Source organism: Thermobia domestica, chromosome 5, assembly GCF_964235325.1.
Source record: "Thermobia domestica chromosome 5, izTheDome1.hap1.1, whole genome shotgun sequence".
NCBI classification, from domain to species: domain Eukaryota; kingdom Metazoa; phylum Arthropoda; class Insecta; order Zygentoma; family Lepismatidae; genus Thermobia; species Thermobia domestica.
Window position 1 is genome coordinate 1,288,654 of NC_137458.1, and position 20,661 is coordinate 1,309,314.

Consider the following 20,661-nt stretch of genomic DNA (forward strand, 5'->3'; position numbering starts at 1 on the left):
CAAATAAAATTTAAAAAATGAATGAGAGTTTGGAGAATTGAAGTTGACTCCACGGGGCTCGAACTTCAGTTCTCCAAGGTAAAAAATACAGTTTTGCTAAGATGGCTTGGAATTAAAAAACAATTGATATATATAACGAAAGATGACCTAATGTCTAATCGATCCTGTTTTCCCCATAACGGTGTCTCCAAGGCGCTAGGAAAACAGGTGCGTAGTTAATAGTTAAGTGATTTAAATATGCGGAGCAAAAGTCTCACAAGCTGCAAAGCTGAAAGAAAGATTTTTCGCTAAGGGCTTGTTCAGTTGGCTACACTGACTATCACCTTGTCACCGAAGGGTGTGGAGATAGCAAAAATAGTTTAAAAGCAACAAACAAGAAAAGTTTAATTTAAAGTTTAAAAAAAAATGAGTTAATTTAGATAAAAATTTCTGATGGTCAATGTAACCGTGCTTCAACTTTTTCAGTTCTTCTAGGTATGTTAATACCGGTTAAAGAAATAGGCATATCTTTGAAATGACAACCACATAATTGCTTTGGTTATAACGTCAAATAGACTTTTAATAAATTTAACGAGAAATAAGGTGATATCTACAAAAATCAACAAGAAAGTTAATTTGGATTTACAAAAAAATGAATTAATTGGCTTTACTGAAAATGAATCAGACTTTTGACTCTTTTGACCAAATAATATGATTTCTCTTAACACATTCTTCACTGTACAACGTAATATTCAAGTTATTTAATCTTGACTGTAAAATTTAGCAACAATCTATTTCTACTCAACTAAACTGACAATATTCTAAACTTTATAATTACCATGACTTAGTTATACAAACAAAAATTTCTATTAAACTGAATATTAATTAGCAAAATGATTTATTGTTTTCCTCCTAGACATAACCGACTATTAAGTAATTCGCCCACAGTTACTACCTCTTTTTATTAATAAAAGAAATGGAAATAAGTTTAAGAATCGGATTGCGGAATGAAAGTATTAATGGTTTAGGTTGCTTGCAAGACTTACTGGAGAAATAGTTTAAAAGCGATAGTATGCTTTTTGAGAAAATTTAGTGCACTGTCTCTAATGAACCCTAGTGAATTTTCAATGTTAAAAGATTTGCATAAACAAGACATAACTTGGTACACATACTATATCAGTTGGAAAATAATACAATTCACAATAAAAATCGTTACACAACACTAACTACACAAATACAGTATAACCTCGTTAACACGAACTCGCTTAAGCCGAACACTCGGTTAGGACGAACAAAATTTCAGTCCCGGCATCGCTGCACGTTATCTTATAGGAAGTTTTATCGGTTAACACGAATTTCGGTTAGCACGAATTACGAACTAATTTTTAGTCCCTTGAGTCAGTAAAGGTTTTCATTTAACACGAACTTTCAATCCTTTGTTTGTTTGTTTGTTTTTTCAGATCATTTATCTTATTTCAGATTTCACTCCAGATCAGTTTTTGCCATACAGTATTTATACAGACGGAAATTGCCTTCGTCTGTATAAAGCCAGAAACACCAGAAACGAAACACCACGAGAAAAACCAGAAACAGGTATCTTTCCTCCCTTGTGAGGTGTTGATTTTGTCCTCCGTCAAACGCTGAACATGCAGGTGCTTGGCAGACGAGCTGCTGGCGACAGCTCGAGACAAAACCTCTTCTCTCCTCTGTAACTCCAAACTGGTGACAGCAGTTATAAATACCTTTCTGTTACTAGCGGTACCCAACCTGCTAGCGGAGTTATCAATTTTATAACTTGACTTGGATTTTCTGCGTGGAAACTTTTTTTTTAATTTTCGAAGATAGGATAATAAGCTTACTGTAGTGTTTTCATTTTTCAGAGGACTGTACCGAGACCGAAACTAGTCTCGATCTCGATCTTAACTCGAATTTGAGACCGAGCCGTGCTTTTCGAAATCGAGACGAGACCGAAACTCTCAGTATCGTCTCGATACAATTCTGTGGATGGTATGAAGACAGAGAATAGTCTTGATACCATCTCTAGTGTTTTCTATGACATACATAATATACTGTAGTGGTATGTATAGTCTGTATACTGTAGTGCGTATGTATGGAGAAAATGTATTCGAATAATAAAATTTGGGTCCCCGGTTAACACGAATTTTTTAACACGAACTCCTGATTTTTCAGTCCCTTGGAATTCGTGTTAACGAGGGTTTACTGTATTTCATATTCAAATACACTACACAGAAATATATATATATATATCTCACAGTGTCGGGTAACTTAATTCAATGCACTTATTTCAATATTGCGAGTTTTTTCTTTTTGTATTTTTTATGCAAAGAATAAAAAAGAAAATGGCTCACATAAGCAAATGCTTGTGTGTGAGCCTGATTCTCGTGTTTTATTTATTTTCTTATCGTAACATATGAGGTTTATTCTTACTTTTAACTGACAATAGTTTTTTTTAAACACTTTTTAATTCTTTTAACCATTGTAAAATTAACCTTTTATATGTTTTGAAATTACTTTCTTCTTTGATTCGGAGTGGGAGTTCATTATAGATCTTCGATGCTCTGTAATATGTTTGGTGTTGAGTTATAGATTTAGTCGTTGCTCTAATTTCTAAATTTTTGTTTGCCACATTTCTGGTTATATACGCATGTTTTATTACTTCCCATTTGTTTCTGTTCTTTTTAACATATATTAATACCTTCTGCAAATATAATTTTGAAAGTGGTAATACCGAGAATTGGTCATAGATTCTATCTAGTCTACTCTCAAGTCCCTTTTTTAAACATATTCTTACAATATTATTTTGCTGAACAATCAGAGGTTTTAAATGAGTAGGGTAAGCAGCTCCCCAAATTAATATACCATATGTAAGTATACTATTTACAAGAGCATAATATACAGTTCGTAATATTTTTATGCTTAAAATGTTTCGTAATTGAACAAATTTATATAATAATTTTCTTAGTATCGTGGCTATATGTGTAATATGAGAAGACCATTTTAGATGCTTGTCAATAAATATACCTAAGTATTTTACTTTGTTTTCACTAATAAGAGGACTACAGTTACATTTTTCAATATTTTGACAATGATGCAATTTAAGTGACATGTTTTCTGGCTGTCCTGTTAAAGTTGGTGAAAACGTTATATACCTGGTTTTTTCAGCATTTAATACTAACTGATTATTATCAAGCCATTGTTTTACTTTCTTCATTTCTGCTTCAGTTTTTTTAAATACATCTGTCCATGTTTTACCAGTAAATATAAGTGAGGTGTCATCAGCAAATGATATATAGTACTACTATTATTATAATTTGGCCAATTGATCAAAATAATTACATTGTCGACACTTTTTGATTCTCTCACTGCTTCCTTCTTTTGCGAATAAACGTTTCTCCATAGCTATGGACCCTATCTGCGTTCGTTGCTCAGATAGGTACCTCCGAAGGGATTTACTCGAGTATCTCAAGTTGTTTACCTTATTTATGAGACTCTAACGATATTACGGGATAAGAATGTTTACACTTATTTGTCTGAAACTTACTCAACATAGCACGTCTTTGGAAGCTTTATATTGATTGTTTCTTTTAAGAATGAGTCTAATAAAAATTGACAAGTTACAATAAAATGGTATTAAGATTGTTTACCGTTCTGACACATATTTCCCTAACACAACTTATACAAATGTTAAAATTTGAACAACTAGACTTTAACGCTAAATCATGGTTTACTCAAAACAAAAGTTACATTACATTCACACATCTTAAACGCGATTTATGTTTAAAAGAGAAATAATCCATACTTGATATAAATAAATATTGGATTGCATATAAATGATTATAATGACGGCTTCAAGGATCTAAATATTGACACATGACGATTACAACTAAATGCATGATTGAAGATCAAATCAAGGTATACAAATTTCACTAGTAAAATAATCAAAACTTTATGGTACTTATTCAATGCAACCAAGGCATTAGGCTATTTGTTTACTTCTTTTAAAAATAAAAAAAATGCTCTTAATGTTTACGGACAGTTCCGTATGAATAAACAATGTCCCGAAGTTTCTAGGAAAAGGTGAGTATGGAGATCACGAATCACGGAAATATTGGCCACTGTCCTTCCTCAATAAAGAAGATAACAGAATACTTTGTCCTACCTTAATAAGTCTTTCCGCTTATATTTCCACACTTCAGAAGAAAACTGCACTGTACTTAACTGACCGTCACAGTGGTTCCTAATGTCCCTTCTCAGACCCCGCTGTCTTCTGGATTCAACTCCCGGAGAAGAGGTCCTCGTTTGTCTGAAGCGTCTGGGTCTTCCTGTGGCAAGGCATCTGTCTCGAGTACCGGGACTCGAACTCGTGTCTCTGTCCATCTCCATGTTGTTGGAATGCAACGATGCGTCACTTATCAAATCCATCTGCACTTAAATTTCAACAAACTCGCACAGTTCATATATCCGCCACCATCGCACTACTTTTCCTCTCTTTTCACTTAATGCAGGAAGTCAACGTATATAGATCGATCACAGACTCACTTCAAAATCACAAATTATGTAGCGTCATCGTAAGATGATAAGAATAATATCTATATGTTAATGTTTTAAATATTTATATAAATAATCTTGTAATGACTATGTTGCTGTGGATAACGCGTGGTTTGAGTTGCTGGCTGCTAAAGTTTTTTTTAGCTAGTCATAATTGTGAAGTTGAACACTTAAGTATATATATATATATATATATATATATATATATATATATATATATATATATATATATATATATATATATATATATAATATGAGTTGAGTATGCGTATGAGTCGCGTGTTGGTGATGTTTTCACGATGAAGAGTCGATTTAGAGTAACCTTCTTCTGTGTAGGCGTTCTCCCAGCTTTCTTTTTTTTTTTTAAAAAAAAATAGATGCTTCATTCTTCTCTTTGTGAATTTTGAATTTCGGATTCTGATTCGCCGCTTGAAGTTCGTGACACCATTTCCCCAAAATCGGTTGATAGCTTGGCTGGGGTTCCTAGCGTCTCTTCTGGGCTAGTACGTGATGTTAAAGAGTTTCATAAGCACTTGCGAAGATTGTAGATAAAAAATTTTGGTTCCTGTGTATCTGTGACGTGATATTTGCGTTATCGAGGTACTTAGATAGTGCGACAGTATGGCTGCAGTAACAATAGCAATTCCATTACCGTCGACTGGCGAGGTAGAAAGGTGGGTGGTCTATTAGTGCTTGCCGTCTTATGTTTTTTTTTCTGAAAAGCAGAGAAACTTCTTTACCTGGGACAAATGAAAGAGGTTCGCTTGGCTGCTAAATGAAACAAAATAAAATTTTCCTTGACTTTTTAAAATAAATTGAATTTACATATAAATATGTTTTAATTTGAATATATGAACAATTAATTGCGTGTGTGAGCGTAATTGTCACACTGTTGCAGGACAACGCTAAACCCAACGTGGCTAGGATGACCCGGGACCCATTCTACGCCTTGGACGGGAAACACTATTTCATCCACCATACTCCTCGGACATTGCACTGTCGGATTATCACCTGTTCCATTCCTTGGAAGAGGTGAAAAATGCACTTAATATTTCTTCGCTTCACGGCCCACCAAGTTCTACCGCGATGGAATCGATGGCCTTCCAAAGCGTTCGCAGAAAGTCGTCGATGCTGATGGAGGTTTATATATATATATATATATATATATATATATATATATATATATATATATATATATATATATATATATATATATATATATATATATATATATATATATCTTCCAGGTACGTCTTAGGTGAATGTTGATGTTCGAAGGTGGTGGGTGAAAAAGCGACATAACTTTCTTGGTAACCTTTATACTAAAAATATTAAAGTTGATTTCAGCGAGGGATTTGCTATGGTACTAGCTCTGACCATATGGTGGATTTGAAATATAACTTTGCTCTACAAAATAACTAGGTTCCCCCGTTATCTACGATACATTGCATTTAAAAAATAATAAACTGATATTTTGCTACAAAAATACAATCATGCTCCTACATGTATGAGACTCTAATCCCTAGTTCCCTAACAAATTTACATCGTTTCCTAGCGGTCCCGCCATAGTTGGAAAAATGTATGGAAGATCTGTTTGGAATATTCCAAACAAAACGTCCAGTGCTTATTAATCACAAATTATTTTAGAAGCTGAAATAGGAAAATTTTTATGACTCGTCGAACGGAGCACTCGGCTTTATAAGACCCGTATCATGAGGCAGAAGGGGTCACCCGAAAATTCTAAATAGCAAGATATATATTAAAAAGATAATGGAAAAATAAACAACTCTTTTTTAGAAACAATTGTTGGGCATTCAGATAAAACATGCAGTTATTACAAATCACAAAAAAACTGAAGATAAAAGAATGGAACAAAGAGTGAGATACAGCGTTGCCAGACTCACAGCTCGGAATTATTCCAAAACCTGATCGAAATTATGCTAGATTCGGTCAAATTATGCTACATCCTCATAATTACTAATTCAGGAGTTTTAAAAGAAAGAAGAAAAAACGAAGTTGAGGTACGATAACGTAACTTAAAATACGCAGAGCGCAAGAATGCATGGATAGAACTCAATACTTCACGCACCAAAGCTTTAACTCAACTAAACTAGTGCAGTCGTTGCCAGACTCAATGGCGTATATATCGTATAAATAAATGCAAAGTGTTTGTTTACATATTTTGAAAGAAAATTACTTCGCAGCATAAACGGCGTTTGGAATTGTCTGCTGGGAGGGGGGGGGGCAGATTTTTGGTCGGTCTCGGACCTTTCATTTCAGGAATAAAGATGGTGTCATGAAGTCAGAAATAAAGATAGTGAAGTTGTCAAAAGGTTGGGGGGAGAATGGCCCCATAGCAACGCTCATGCCTCGTAGTTAAAGGATTAGAAAACCCTGGGTGGAGCCCAAAAAGAAAAAAAATCCCAAAGCCCTCTCTAACTTCGAAAAATAAGACTGGCTGTATGGTTTACCGACTGTATGAATCAATGGAAGAGGATACATTTCTGCCGTTCTTTTTCTTCCCACGACCAACTTCTTTCTCATCTCCAGATTTTACGGCTTTTTGATAAACTTGCTGAAATTATGCTAGATTTGCGCAGGATGCTAAAAGCAAGATGCTAGATGCTAAAGACATGGAAATTATGCTAGATCTGGGAACGCTGATGAGATAGGAAACCATCAGAAGAAGCGTCAAATGGAACGCTTTTATGGGACTATCCAAAAACTTTAAATTATAAGGAATATAATTTGATACATCATTGAAAGAATCATGGAGAGACAAACAAGTTCTGTAGAAATAAGTTTTTAGTCTGAGGCATCTTTCATTATTTGTTTGCGAATTATTGCGCAGTTAAATAGTAGCCGTTTCGTAGGCAGTGCCCCACACGAATATTTTTTTTATTTGTTTTTCAGTGATACGCCCATTTATCTACGTACCTTATTGTTTAAAATTATCGAATGGTCTCTGTAGCCCGGAGGCCATCTCTACATTCGATGCGCCTTCAGAAATTTCTCTATCTCGTTTTCATTTTTGGCCGCGGTGGCTCAGTGGTAGAGTGTTTTATTTCATTTCATTTCTATCTCGTTTTTTGTCTCCAGAAATGCGGAGAACTGAATTAAATGGTAGCCATTTTTATAGGGTCCCCATATTAAAAACTTGTCCTTACAGAAGTTGTTTGTTTTTCCTCTACTTTTCAGTTATATGAAAAATCAAATCCTTTGCTATTTTCGAGTGACTTCTCGGTGCATTATTACAGGGGGCTCTGTAAACAAATAAGAGCGCTCCATCCGTTGCTCCCTATGACGTTTTTTTTAATCTGACTTTTTTGTTTAATTCTTATCACTGGACGTTTTATCTAAAACACCTGATATTGTATATGAATCGATAATTGCAGGGAGGACCGGAGTCCATTTTTTGTTTCTTAAACTATTTTAATCCAAGTCTGCAGACCGTTCTTGCGCTACACCTATAGTTCACTGTTGCTTTTATACCATTGTAACATCTTCGATATCTACTTTTTCTATACATACAAAACTACGTATACTCGTAAAGAATTGGAAAAGTTCATAAGTGAAATTTCAGAAAATGTGACTCAGGCCCCTTCTGGAATCATTGATCCATATAATCAATAGCATAGTAATATAACAGTGAAAAACGTGAAACTATTGTATTGGTGGACAATATTGCCGTTTCCAAGAACTGAAATAACGCTCTACGATATTTTCTGATAGACTACGCAGAATGACTTAATGACTTTCTGATAGACTGCAACAACTGCAATACAACTTTCCTAGTTTACCGAAAATGGAAGGAAGAAAAATGTGTACAACAGTAATTAGGAAGGCAATATGTTCTGGACTGAAAATATCCTTCGATTTAGTTGGATTGGATTTGAGTTTTAGTAGGGAAGCATATGTAGGAAAAAGGGCTTCCGTGGCAGGTTTAGTGCAGAAATGTTGGCGATAGCTTTATTTGGTCATAAACATCGTCTATATGAATAATTTTTGTAGTGGCATCTCATATTCTGATGCAGGTAGCGTTGGTGACGTCATCAAGATGCCCGCCAATTAAAACTAGGTCCGTTACTTTTTTGTGCGATTTTGATGAAACATGGCTCCTTTGAAAGATACTACTGAGATGAGTAGAAATAGTTATGTAGACTTTTGTTGTAAAACTAGTAGGTTCTGAGATAAGTGACGAAATGTATTTTTGGCGCCATTTTTCTAGTTTCATATGTGATTTCATGTACTGGACTTTTTATAAAAGCTATTACTTTGGAGTAAAAAGATGTTATTTAAAACTTTGTGATAAAATCAATAGTTTTCGAGCAAAAAATAAAGAGATTTGGTAAATTTTTAAATAGTATATTTATAAGCATTACAATTATAATTCTATCCATTAAGTTGAAGAATGATACGTTTTTTCATGAAAATTATATATATAGCTATATCTGTACATTTAATATTTTAATTACTGTTATCATGATATTTTGTTTAAAAAACACTCCTTAAGGCCATTTCTGCATAATTTTGAAAGAAATCGTTCCTATGCGAAGTTATCTTCCATATCGGAGCCATATCTTCAGGCATCATATGTGAGTAATTATCACAAAGTTCTTCGCTTCCTTCGCACTCGCTCATTTCAGTACATGGTAGATTGTATGAGGAACATTTACTAGTGGACTACATATAGTCTTCCAGCATGAACATCTAATCAGTTGCAAAATTGAATCTGGAGCACATGATATTTCACAGCGAATAAGACATATATCATTCCATCTTCAAACTGCCATCCGTGACCAATGAGAGGTAGGATTGTGGGTTGAGGTTGATCGTCTTTATTCCAAATCATTACTCAGTAGCTGACTCTTTTTATATCAGGAACCAAAGCACCTCTTGTAGGTGGTAATTTTTTCCAACTAACTTGCTGCTTCGAAAATAAATACCACCGTAAGTCTGCGAGTTTACAAATAGTAGTTCCAGGTTTATAAAGTTGGGAAACGAACGCCTCAAGTTTATCAAATGTTCATCAGCGATTATCTCACTTGAACCTAGAGATGTCGTTGCCTTTCATCTGTAGAATTAATAAATGTTTTCCAGTAGGCATTGGATCGTATAAAGTTCTGCAAACATTCCACCATCCTCATATATTCATGAAGCATTTGAAATGTAGGGTCTGATTTCTTACCAAAATTAAATTCTTCTGTTTTGACTTTCAGCTTTCATGCTTCAATAATACGGAAAAGTTCTTCAATGGCCTCTTTTGTGATTGATTTTCTTCTTACATCATCCACCTTTTCTATTAATGCTAGAGATACGTTTTTGTCGAACAATTCTTCAAAATAAAAATGGTACAGCGCAACGAGTGTGCGTTTATAAGCTTCAATTGCACGTCTGACATGTTTACCTCAACTCTCAATGCACAACACTCTCATCTTATAACACTTCCCACAATTCAGGAACACCTTCCAAGAGCTCGAAGAAATGCCATTATTATGTGCAGTTTCCCTAGCGTTAATATAAATGGATTTTTTTTTAAAGTTCTGTCGAGACATTACAAGTTGCTGAACTGGCCTGTATAAACCCAGATTTAAACTTAAAATACATTTTGCATCTCGGTTCAAATTTTTAGCGAAGTCTTTTAATTGCTGGAAGAAGGTAAATTATATTAAACGGTCAGTTGGAGATGCTGGTATTAATGGTAAAACACACACTCGAGTTAATGTTTTAGGACGGCCAAGCAATTTCACGTTAGGTCATATTCGGTGGTTGAATTTACGTTAGTTTGGGAATCAAAATTGTCATAATCTTTTTGGTCATGTTGGTGACTGACAAGATCATACGAACATGATTTTTCATCCACAGGAGGAGGATTTAGTATCATTCTGGCCTTGAATAAGTTCCAACCTAAATTGGTATTGTGTGTTAGTCTGAATTGAACAGGTTTCTGGTTGATGTCACATTCAGGATAAACGGTATTTTTAGTTTAAGACGGCTTGGTCCATCATACGAAATAATATTTTTTTTTTCTTTTTTTGTATAATGTAGGACTGATTTTAGTGAACGATTTTGCTTCTTTCACTCTTCATTCAGTGCAATAACTTGATATTCGTTATTTTCGTGCATTTCTTGGTAACAAACCATAACAATAGCATGCAGCTTCCCTTTTCCATCTGAAGCGTCCTCTAAGAAGTTCAAATTATCTGCAGAACAGTAAATAAATCTCCCCTTCGCAAGTTGTGGTGGAATATAGAAACCTCCATTGTGTTTGGTGCGGTGCAGAATTTCATTCGGTAAAGCTATTTCCAATCTTAGTAATCTGTTGTAATCTACAGAAACACCCAAACCATGCATGAGTTGCACCAAAAATTTACTACGTGTCTTTGAATGAATAGTCAAAGCAATACCAACTTAGAGTGGAAATTCGTAAGAATGCCTTGACTTCTCTGAACCGTATGCAATTTTTTTTTGAAAGGCAGTACATGATTGTAATAGACTATTCATTTTCATATCCATTTCTTTGTGGTTAATATTTTCGGAGTCAAACATTTTTGTTCCACCAATAACCCACTTAACAAATATCTTTTAATTTCTGAGGTATTAATTTTTTTTTATTTCGTCCTCTTCTGGAAAGGACCACTTCTCTCCTTACAGATTTGCTTTCCTGAGTATATTTGCAGCTTGATATAGAACTTCCATCTTTCCCTTCATACTTCCGCTACCCTCTGATATCGCTTTACTTGTATGATATAACCTCAACTTACTGATTTTATCATAATACGATCTGAGTGGTTCTTTCTGGAGGGTTTACTGAGTTATGTCTACGTCGAAAAGTTTATTTTCAATAAATGTTTTCGGATATTTTCTTGACATTATATCTTCCGCTTTCACACCTTTAGAATAACATATTTTCTGATAAAAAATCCTCTGCGTCTGCCATTCTAATTACTTTGCCGTCCGAGAGGGCCTCCAAAAGCCAATTCACGAATTCTGTTTTACTGGCTAAAACAGCAATATTTAGTGCGGTTGCACCTGATTTTTCTGAACTTCGAAGAGAAACCCACCCACATGTTTATTGAAACATTCTTTATGATATACATCATACGCTTGACTATCTTCAGGGTCAATTTTATCTTCCATTCTTGATTTGTTCCCTTTTCCACTGATTTATGTAACTTTTTCCCAATACTTTCCGTACATACTATGTGCAACGGATGGTTTCTTGTTCCCGCTTCGTCACAAAAGAAACAATCTTGTTTGTTACTACACGTTGAAACATCCTCTCTCTTCACCCGAAATGTATATTTCAAACATACACTTTTTGTAACAAGAAAGGTGCCACTTTGCTCACTATTTTCACAATCACCCCGAAATCTTATGCAGTCCAGAAGTTTTTGAGATGATTCTTGGATTCTTCACTAAATTTTCCTTTGTATGGCACTTACACAGTAAACATGACTATAGTTTATCCCACTGCGACGAGGTCGTTATGCAGATGACGGAAGAATATTCGCGGGCATTCCATCCTTACATCTAAACACACTGTTTTTGGATACTCCTAGCTTCCCTTCATTCAGATCTCCTGCGTTCTTAACCAAATTAAAATCAATATGATAAATACACATGTTTTTAACATATCGTGAGTGTTTTACAATAAACCACACTCATGCAACCATAAAAATGGCTCCAAAAAATGCATTTCGTCACTTATTTCGAAAGCTATTGGTTTTACGTCTACATAACCATTTCTACCTGTCTTAAAAAGACCTTTCAAATCATACATGTTTCATCAAAATCGGACAAAAAGTACAGGAGCTACAGATGCTAATCGCGGTCATCTTGATGACGTCGCAAATGCTGCCAGCTTCAGAATATGAAGTGCCACCATGGGAATTATTCATGTAGGCGATGTTTGTGACAAAATAAAACTATCGCTAATATTTCTGCCACGAGATGACATGCGCCCCTCCTATTTAGCGTTCTGTTCAGCAGCGAGCTTATACAAAACGTGGACCTACAGGTTAACATGGGATTCAAACCACGTGAGATCCCGCCAAGAATCGAATTCGGTCATGTTATCCACATGGCCACAACGGAGCTCATCCTTCCATTTGAATATGTAGTAGGAAGATGTGTTTAGGAGGACCGCTGTATTTGGGTCGCCACATCCCACAGAATTTCTAACACGGATCGTTTTTTTTTTTTTTTTTTTGTGAGAATAACCAAGTCCAAATATCAGGATGTTGGAAGCATTGGATCCTAACGAACCAGTTGCGTTGTCAAAAAATAAATAAATGTAAAATTAAACAATAGTTTGAACTAGATGCAAAGAATAGGGCTTCAAGTTCTGTTGCTCACATGTGGAGTTTGTGACGCACAGCATTGCGAAGGCGATGGAAGACCTCCGAGTAATACTCTCTTGGTATGGTCCATCAGTTGTAGAGTCTCTTCCCTCTCCTTCGTTTTCTTTCAAACCTACTATCACTTCTCTCTGAAAATAAAGTATTTTTTCCCTTTCTCTATTCTCATTGGTTTCGCTTTCTACATAGCTGATTTTCTTCGTTCTTTTCTATACCTACATTTAAAAGGTTTATTCTCTTTTTCGTAATGCAATCCCCTACACGAAGCTTTTGAATGAATGAATGAATCTTGAAGTTCTACGCCTCATGGTTATGCCGGTTAGGCTAAAGGAGATGGTGATGAGAAATGAATGAAAGAGTGGAATGAAGAAAGTCGGAGAACCACGAGAAAACCCACGCACACTTTGTTTGTCCACCACAAAGTTCACTTGGTGCGGGATAGGAAGCTTATGAATAATTATTTTGTCGTGACTGTTTACTCTGTGGTGTTCTTGTTAAATGTTACTCTTTCACCATTCCTGCTTTATTTCCCGTTCATGTTTCAAATCTTTCACCAATCACATGGACACGTACTCGATAACCTGCGTGTCCTTGACCAGGGATATAAAGTATGGAATTAAACGTGACTGGTGGACTATAAGCAGTAGATCCTGGCACATACGACCTCGGTGCTGAAAGTGAAAGTTAAATGCAATCCACTAATCAATCAATCAATGAAATATGTCCTCCTCTTCTTCCATATCTGTGTACTTCAATTCTGGAGAGACGTGTGTGTAAATTAACGAGAACACAGTAGGTGTTGCCTATTCATAGTTTAAATTATAAAACGATGGATGAGAGAACACACCCAGCGAAAGAACATCCGCTTGCTACATTGTTATGTGCATCCAGAGATAGCAATAAAACTGTTTGCTTTCGTACACATGAACATGTATAACACATACACCCAAAACTACTTTGGATTGGATTTTTTGTGCGACAACGTGACTGAAGACGGTTCTCTTTATGTTCATTTTCTCGGTTTACTATCATTTAACAAACTTATTGGGGGAGAGAGGCACGATGGCTCACTGTTGCTAGATGTCCTTGGTTCGATCCTAGGCCAAGTGAGTTTGTGGTAGACAACATCGTGTCCTTAGATATTTTCAGAGTTCTCAAGTTTCTCCCGCATTGTCATTCCACTAATTCCATAATTATTAATTTATCCTTCAGCCTAAAAGGGCGTAATTGTGGGACGTTAAGTTAAAGATTTCACTTCAAACTTACTCGCTTCATGGGTTAAAATAACAGAAATTTACCGTCATAGAAACAAAAGGTTTCATTGGTTCTGTCCGGCAGGGGGAGAGGCACGGTGGCTCAGTGGTAGAGCATTCATCTCTGGTGGGGTCTCTGGTTTGATCCCAGCTCGCGCCAGCTGGAGTTTGTGGTGGACAAACACCGCGTTCGTGGCTCTTCTCGGGATTAGTCCGTTTCCTCCCACTTTATTAATTGCATTCATTTCTGATTATGACCGTCCCCTTCAGCCTAGCCGGCATAATTGTAGGACGTAAAACTGGAAGATGTCATGTCGTTTCATTTCTGTCCAGCACCAGTATAATCCAATGAGGGGGGTTATCGTTATTTCCCTCCAGTGCCGTGCCCTCGGGGGGGGGCGCAGGTGCATTTAAGGAGGGCGCAAAATTTGGGAGGAAAAAATAAAAGAAGAAAAATTACTTGAAATTAATTTAACTAGTTTTGTCAACATAAGAAGTACAAACTAGTATGTACTTAAATCCTCTGTCTGCTTTAGGAAGTGATCCTATGTTACTCATAGGGCCTATTAGGAAAATGTGTGTGCACATGAATAAAGTGCTCAAAATCAAGAAAAAGCAGGGTTTATTATTTTTAAATTTTTTACACTTCACGGCTGGTCTATCGACCTCACTCATATGTACGGGGGACGCGTTGTATACTCTCGCCCCGGGCGGTAGTTTTCCACGGCATGGCACTCTCCCGAAAGCTTTGTTTTTCTCATCCCTCTACCTTGTTATTTTTTAAAGTTTATCGTGCCCTTTCAGCAATGAAACTATATGATACGAAGACCTATAGTTTAAATTTGGTTTCGGATTGGCCCGAACTTTTCAATGCTCTCCCACCAGAAAAACGAAGGCAAAAAATGTATTGGAAGAGGCGTCTCATTTTGACATGCTTGCGGAACATTTGCGCTTTTATCAAAATAAAATTGTAAAATGTAGCGTAGCATTGCCAAAAGTTAACTCATCTTCATGGCGTAATACCTTACGTCTCATTGTATGAATTCCACCTTTTGATCATCTACTAGCTTCAACTGTCAAATTACTTAGGCCTATCCCGCTCTGACTTATTAGCCTGAGATTTTTGGACACTAATGTCATCGCATGCGCAAAGCGCTCGATACCGTTTAGACGACCTAATAGTTATCTAACAAATAGAATAAATGGTAATTCGACGGTACGGTGTCGGGTCAATATGAAGGATGTATTAGCATTTTCCAACAAAGTCAGATAATAGTGTAACGGGTGATCTTGCCGCGAATAACGCATCGGACTCATTTGTCTTCATGTGCACATTCCAGTTACTTCGAATGCAGTTGCGTTGAGCGTGTGGCAATGCACGACATCTAAGCAGTTCACCAAACACAAAGTGTAGCCTTCTGTTGATGGATAATTGGTTTTGGTTGTGTGTGAGTGACTTCAGTTAGGGCCAATTAATGAGAACGGTGGCGTGGTTTATCATAGAGTCAGTTCCTCTTGGAAGTTCAAAAACGGATCCTGATGTGACAACAAAAAAATGTAGATATTTGTTCATCTTCCTTTCTGAGCCGCAGTTGACTGTTCTGAGATCAATCGTATACCCCGGGTGAGTGGTTACTACATTGCAATTGAAAGCTCCCAGTTGCAGGTATTGGTTATGTGATGAGTGCTACGGCGCGGGCGGTTCAACGCTGCTCTAAAACTTGTTAAAGCAACATTTCCTTGTCTGTCTCGTTTACCACATTCCTACTGAATTCCTTCGCTGACATTTTTCTGCTGTTTAAGCTGTGAAGTATATAGCCTCGTATAACGCTGTTTGGTGTTCCCATGTTCGGCCTACTCTTACCGACATTCTTTTATTACCGTGCCGACCACAACCAGCTCGTTGCAAGATGATACAATCACTAACACGTTACCATCACCTCCACCCCCCGCGAAAGAAAAGGTGTGGGGAGTGTGTGCAGTTCATTCACATGGAAATGCGTCAGCACTTTTTTACGTACGTAATTTGCGAGATTAGGTATAGGCCTATTTGGTCTTACGAATTATGTAGGTAAGAAAAATGGCAGAACATTGCCTCCTCACAAAATACTGTAGTAAGGAAGCCAATACGCAATACTTCAGCCCGATTCTCCCTCCTATGACGCCAGTGTTTGTAAGTAGGATAATAAAAGAATCAAGAGTGCATTGTGTTGATATTCCAGAGAAGCATGTTATTGGATATGATCATGAAAGCAATGACTCAGAGTGAAGCAATTTGTAAGTATTTGATATCACTTAGTACAATGTACTGATGATCTGGAGAGAAGACCGTGCTCACTTATACAATGGAAAACTTTGAGAAAACTAAATTCCCAACACACAGTACAGCGCAACAGTAATCTCTAAATCGTTTCTAGGGCGATATCATGTGTCACTGTAAGAGCTTTGGAATTTCCGGCCTACATATTAATTAGCTGGAATGCCCGTTCTTCGCACAGGGAAAATATTTGAATCCCTGTTAGGATAGGCATTTTATTGAAAATGTGATGGTAGAAGATCTTTACATATTAGATTTTTTTCTTTTTAAAGAAATGCCAAAACCTTTTCCCTATAGGAAAGAACTTTTAATCAAAGTAACATAATAAAATCTCAGCTCAAGGTAGGTAATAATAGCTATTATCCAAAATTAATTTGAAATGGATGAAATGGTTCCTCGTGATGTCACACATAAAATTCTTTTAATTTTTGTATAATAGATTTTAAACTTTTCTCTTGTCATTATATGTTACAAAATGCATATTTACGCTATCATTACGCGGTTATGATGTACGAGGAGAAGTCAGAAAGTAAAGGGACTTGAGAAAATGTACATTTATTCTAATGATAGAAAACTGAAACATACATTATTTTTCTACATAATCTCCCTGCACTTCAACGCACTTTTCCCAACGTCTCACAAGATTTTTGTTTCCGTCGAAAAAAAAAAGTTTTCCTCATTCACACCAGGCAAATGCCGGGGTGGTACTTAACTTATAGGCCCCAGGTCGCTTTCTTCCTCCCCTTTCCCCGGATAGTGTGCTCGCCGAGGGATGTCATCCCTCAAACGTGACGGGCTAAATGGCCTTAGATGCCGAAAGCCCAGAAATGTAAATCCTAAATTCAATTTTTTTTTCAGGGCCTCAAGAGCACATATTATCATAACCCGCAATACACTACCCGAGCCGGAAATAGTTGAAATTTACTACTACAGTAGAGTTCCTAAAACTCTCCACTCGATAGCCCGGTAGTCCGGATAACTTGGCCACACCCTGGTAGGGCCAAAAATAGATCCGGTGCGCGCCCGACCACGTCGCTTAACTTGGTGTGAGTGACTGTAGTGTACTGTATTGTTCAGAGTAACGAATACGTACAAGTACGATACTGTATTTTCTGAAGAAACTCTCATACTTATTCATTTTAACCCCATTCCCGATAACCCGGCATTTTCACAAACTCTGCCACCCTTCGCTTCATATTAGGACTCTACTGTGCTTCTGATTTCAATACTGCTGTCCATGGAACAAAAATGGTAAAAGATATCGAGATGCGTTTCACCTTCCTAAGAATATATTCTTTCTCTTACGTTAACTCTATATTCAAACCGGAAGTGGTTCAGGTTTTAGCATTTACCGTCATAAAACAGAATGGATTTTCTACAATTGATTCACCATATTATCATAACCTGCAGGAGTCTACTGCTGCAGGTTATGGTTGAAATTTACTATTGGTTCTCGTTTCAATACTGATTTTCATACAACGAAAACCGTAAGAGATATCGGGATGTGGTTTTTTCCATCGATTCAACTTTCTAAGAATAGGTTCCATCTTCTCTGCTAACCCTCTATGTAAACCGGAAATTAAATCTGTCTGATTTCAACATATGTCGCCATAGAACAGATAACTAAATTAGAATAACACTACTGTCTGTACTGATCACAAGTTCTTTGAGACCGAAAAAAATCCATGGCATTTAGGGTATTTACTAATACAACGATCTTGTCAGTGACGTACACAGGCTTTCATCGAAAGGCGGTGGGTCAAGCTCCCCTCATTCTAAGTCGCACTGGATATCTAGTGAATCTAGTGGACTTCGCATTTTTTCTTCATTAATTAAAGACTCAGATGTAAAACATATTTCTGTGTCAAGCAATTCATTTCTGCTAGAAGACTAAGATTACTAATACGAGATTGGTAAAGTACGTGTGTGTTTATGGCACTGAATATTGTAGTATTCATGCTATAACAGTGTCATTAAGGCATGTTGTCAATGTGGTAAATGTGTATTTTTCATATCTTGTTGAAAGGGAGGTTAACACCCGGAACCGCCTCTGCGTACGCCACCGGATCTAGTCCACTTGCGAAAAAAAAAAAAAAAAACAGTTTCTAATCACAAATACTAGTTGTGCGAAATGTCTGATTTTTTTTTCTTCTTTAGAAGAGAGATTCGCTTTCTTTCTCTTCAGTTTAAGCTTCAAAATGCTATCGCAAAATTAACTCATTAATAATTGCAAGTGCTTGAAAAAATATATTGTACTGCCTGTCAACCGAATCGAAATAGTAATTCGTTAGTTGCGTAACGTTGCTTTTGAAGACTGAATGTAGCTATAAATTGTTGATTATGTATGATGCTGCATGCACTCTTCTCCTTCAGTTTCATCGCAGAACGTACATTTCCAAAGTGTTATAATAATTATTATGGTATATGAGGAGGTCAACGGACATTCATATAATTTGCTATACCTTTTAAATTGTTTAGCAACGTAATACAAGTTACGGCACGTTGTTCTGAGCACGAAAAGAATGTATGTGTTTTTTTAAGTGAAACATAACATCGGAATTATTATATTTAGACATTTTCGTTTGTTTTCTATTTCGAAAGTAGAACTGAGAAAAGAAAAATAAAGAAAATGAACTTGAGACTTTAGGTTACTCACCTCCTCTGAGCGTAATTGTAAAAAGCCGCCAGCCACTCACTCACTCACACTCACTGCAGACACGTTTCGCGAAAACCCGAATGCATACAATGGAGCGTTCGCGCTGGAAGAGATGCAACTGATCACTGTGTTTGTATTGGAGAGATGAAAGGAAAAATGCTGATAATAACGACGGCCGACCTTGCTTGCTAGCTGTCCACGCACGCGCGTTTTCCGTTTTGCTTCTTGTTGTGTAATCAACAAAGAACTTACTCTTCTTTTTTGCCAATTAGTGGAAAGCAGGAAGATACAAGTTTACACTGTGATGGAAGCTAAAGTAAGCCACCAAACTAAGATAACTGTGGATTGTATGAAATGAAATGAAAGATTGCACAATGTGGCGCGGTATCCGCTGACATAACTGGTGTAATCGATTGAATAGTCCAGTAGCTTATAAAGTGTTACATTTGTAGGACATTGACGGTAATTCCCCGGCGTCTTCTTTGCATTCTTACATTCCCGACTTCAAGCTGCTTTATAGCAGACGTAGATGGAAGAACATAGGGAAAACTCTTAAAACTCCGTTGCTCTACGTCCTGTTGTTACAACTGGACTTAAAAGTTACTGGTCTCGTGCACGAAAAAGAGAGTGTAATATCGCTTTTTTTAAGAGTTCGGTTTTTCTACGAAATTCATTTTGGAATTACCGTTTAAGATGAGGCCTTCGTTCATTCCTACCATCAAACTAATTTCAGTCTTAATCAGGCACGTAGCCAGGATTTCGTGAAGGGGAGACGACATAAAATACTGTCGTCATCACACAAGCGGTCGATCATTCTAAACCATTTTACTGGAACATATATTGGTTCGTTTAGCAAGGATTTCGTAACGGGGGAGGGGGAGGCGTGACATGAAATTCTGAAGGCCCAGGAGATCGATCAATGTAAACTACTTTACTATCAACATATATTGGTTTGTTAGGACAATAAAATGAGGATATGTCGGTAAGTATTTTAATAAAAAACTATGAAGAAATCTCGAGAAAAATAATTTTAAAAAGTATTGAAAAAGGTTTTACAATATTTACGTCCTTCCTCTGTTCATTCAAGGCACGAAACCAGCCACAGAGGTTAGGGGGGAACAAGTCATTAAAAATTCTCTTACAAATACCTAAATTGTGTTTTCGTGTTAATAATTCCATTTTGTATTGAGGTCTGGAGGTGGTCCAGGGCCCCTCTAGCCCCCCTCTGGTTGCGGGCCTAGTTCATTCATATATAACAATTTTCCTTTCATTATGACCTCAACTATTATAAAAAGTACATACTCAATAATGTCTTGTAAAATATTTTACAATATCTGCATTCCTTTCTCTGTTGAATGAAATGTTAACAGAACTTTCTTTCCACATAAATTTTTGTTTTTATTATCCCGCCATCTACTGTCTGTTTCAAATGACAGGTTAAAGGAGCAGTAGAAAATTGATTTTTGAAATAACTTGTTTGATACTGCAAGGATGCGATGACGAAAAATTATGATAAAAAATGTCCAC

At 36.5% G+C, this 20,661-nt stretch overlaps 2 protein-coding genes across 3 annotated transcripts in view; one reads left to right on the forward strand and one right to left on the reverse strand.

Moving 5' to 3' along the window:
* MRP (Multidrug-Resistance like Protein 1) overlaps positions 1-19,253 on the reverse strand; it is a 301,358-nt gene extending 282,105 nt beyond the window's left edge. Inside the window, exon 1 of the mRNA XM_081758084.1 lies at positions 19,135-19,253. The gene's annotated coding sequence lies outside the window, so the exon portion shown is untranslated. The remainder of the gene's footprint in view (positions 1-19,134) is intronic.
* Positions 1-20,661, forward strand: part of Pih1D1 (PIH1 domain containing 1) — a 193,825-nt gene that overhangs the window by 116,804 nt on the left and 56,360 nt on the right. The window lies entirely within an intron of this gene.